Raw genomic sequence first — 3,201 nt, 5'->3', positions numbered from 1 at the left:
GCTGTTAATAGGTTGGATCTCCTACTAAGAGAAGTCCTCTTCAAGGCAGACAGTACTGAGAAAAGCACTAGCTATCCACTGTGGCTGAAATCAGACTGGGTAGTTCTTTGAGGATTACAGTAAAAAAATGTGGTCTTTATTCTAAGGAGAAGCCACTGAAAGAGATTTAAGCAGGAGTCACAAGGTCAAGTTTTATTTTCTGAAAGACTATTGACTTTGGAGGATGGCAGATTAGAGTGAGACAGGCAAAAAGTAGAGAGAATAGTAAGGAGCCTGTTATACAATCCAGGTTGGAGATGAGTAAAATATTAAGACTTGGTGATGACTGATTAAATATATGTATTTTTGAGGAGGTAGGGATAGCAAAAAGGAGGCTGGAGGGAATGTTGAGGATGTAATCAGAATATGAGGAGACCAAAAACAAGCGAAAGCTTTAATCTTTAGAACTGAGATTTTCTAATTCTCAGATATAGTTTCATAATTCCTCTCTCCTATCCATTTTCCTTGGAAAGATAGAGTCACAGAAAATTTCTATACATTCAAGATGATGTTCTGTGTACTTTAAGAATTTGGCTCCATCAAAAGTAAGATAATAGTTCTGGTCAAGGTAGCAAAGTAGGTAAACACTGTGCTTTCCTCCTTTCATGACCACATCAAAACTACAACTAAACTATGGAACAACTATCATTGAGAATTGCTTAAAGTCTAGCTAAACAAAAGTCCTATAACTAAGAATATACAGAAGAAGCCATATTCAGACTGGTAGGAGGGACTGAAATGCGGGACTGGCTATTCCCACACTCGTGTGTGGTGGTTAAAACTTGAGAGGAATATCCTGGTTGTGGGGTCCTCCCTGAGGGAAAAGAAATCCCACCTCCACACCAGGATCCCCAGCCTAGGGCTCCAGTGCCAGGGAGAGAAGTTGTCACAATGTCTGGCTGTGAAAACGAGCGGAGACAGTGACTGAGTGAGTCAGTGGACTGCCAGAGTCCAAGGCATTCCTCTTCAAGTGCCTACACACAAACTTAGCACCTGACAGACTCACTTTCTCTGAGTTCTAGCACTGTGGCAGCAGCTTGAAAGATGCCAGGGACATATGAAGAGAAACTGAACTGTCCAGCTTTGAAAAAGAATACAGTTGGAGGAGTTACACTATTCAAATTCAAGACTCATGATAAAGCAACAGAAATCAGCATAATGTGTCTATAGCCATGCCACCCTGAACGAGCCCGATCCCATCTGATCTTGGAAGCTAAGCAGGGTCAGGCCTATTTAGTACTTAGATGGGAGACCACCTAGGAAAACCAGATGCTATAGGCGTAAAAAAATAAAATAAATAAGAAATAAAAAAGAAAAAGTAAAAAAAAGGGATTGTAAGCTGACAAGGTCCTTGCAATCTGTGAGTTCAAACAAGGGTTGCCTCGTCTAAAAAAATAATAAAAAATAATAATAATAGAAAAAGAAATCAGCATAGTGTATACAATATGGTATTGGTATCAAGATATACAAACAGATTCATGGAATGGAATCGAGTCCAGAAATCGACTCACACACATATGTTCAATTGATTTTTGACAAAGGTGCAAAGGTGACAATGTGGAGAAAGGATAGCCTTTTCAACAAAGGATCCTGGAACTATTGTATAGCCATATGCAAAGAAATAAAACAAAACAAAAAACCAAACAAACAAAAAAAAAACTTTGTTGTTCCATTTTTCACGTTACATAGAAATCAACTCAAAATGAATTATAGATATACATGTAAAACGTAAAACATAAAAATTCTAAAATTTTATTAGGAATAAATATGTGTAGTTTATCACATTCAGATTATACTTCAAAAAAGAGAAAACGATATTTATGATTTCAGTTTAAAACTCCTTAACTCATCAAAAGCACAATTCACTAAAAAACAATAAGTTGGACTTCATTAGTATTAAAAACTTCTGCTCTTTGATAGATACTCTGAAGAGAATAAAAAGAGAAGACAAAACTGGGATAAAATATTTACGATCAAATATTTGGCAAAAGACTATATCTAGGATATATTTTTTAAAAAAAATCTCAAAACTCAACAATAAGTAAACAAACAAGCCACATTTAAAAAAGGGAAAAATATTTGAAGATACTTTTCATCAAATAGGATATTTGGTTGGCAATTTAATTCAGGACTAAATGATCAACATTATTATTCATTAGGAAAATGAAAATTAGAATCACAAGGAGATATTGTTATAACATACTGGAGTGTCTAAAATTTAAAAGACTGACTCTACCAAATGTTGGTGGTGATGTGAATTGACTGGAACTAGTGATAATATAAAATGGAACAAAGGCTTTAAAACAGTTTGGCAGTCCCCTCCTCCCCAACTACCACCAAATTAAATATACACCTACCATATGAGCCAGCCATTCTACTCCAGGGTACTTATCCAAGAGAAAGAAGAGACCAGATCTACATAAAGAATTGTACATGAATATTCATAACAGATTTGTTTGTAATAGTCTCAAAAGAACCCAAAATATCCATCAGAAAGTGAATAAACAAGTTGTGGTATATCCATCAAAATAAAATTAACCATTGCTACATGAACCGAAGTATATAAATTTTGACATAACTATGCTTAGTGAAATAAAACAGATAAAAAGAGTACAAACTGCATGACTTCTTTTACTAATCTATAGTAAACTCCTTAACTCATCATTTCCTGGGATGGAGAAAGGGGATAGAGAGGTAGGAGGGAGATATTAGAAAGGAGCACTAGGAAACTTTTCAGAGTGACAGATATGTACATTATCTTGATTGAATTGATGGTTTCATGAGCGTTTACGTAAGTTAAAACTTATCAAACTGTACACTTTAAATATGGGTAGTTACTATATTTTGATTATTTTTCAGTAAAACTTTTTAAAGCTTATCTGTGCACAATTAAATTTTTATTTCATATTCTGAGAGTTGATTTCTAAGAATGTACTTTCAATCTCCATATATAACCCAGAGCATTTCCAGAAGTGATTGAGGCCACCTTCTGAGATGCTCAGTGATTAGCCATTAGAGAGACGGGTTCTGTTGTGTGAGAAAATGGAAAGTAGATTTCTTCTAAGACCCATTTCTGGCCCAAGTGCCTAGGAAAACGTGTAGCCATGGCTGATAGATGGAGAGCTAATTAGTACAGTCGCAATGTTTTGCCAGCTGTATTTC

The 3,201-nt window shown here is 35.4% G+C and overlaps 1 pseudogene; it reads left to right on the top strand.

Annotated features, from left to right (window-relative positions):
- Positions 1-1,201: 1,201 nt before the first annotated feature.
- On the top strand, positions 1,202-1,320 carry LOC111744816 (annotated as a pseudogene).
- The last annotated feature ends 1,881 nt before the right edge of the window (positions 1,321-3,201 follow it).

Source organism: Pteropus vampyrus, unplaced genomic scaffold (genome assembly GCF_000151845.1).
Source record: "Pteropus vampyrus isolate Shadow unplaced genomic scaffold, Pvam_2.0 Scaffold141, whole genome shotgun sequence".
Lineage (NCBI taxonomy): Eukaryota > Metazoa > Chordata > Mammalia > Chiroptera > Pteropodidae > Pteropus > Pteropus vampyrus.
The sequence above is the reverse complement of the archived record's forward strand: the minus strand, read 5'-3'. Positions and strand labels throughout refer to the sequence as shown.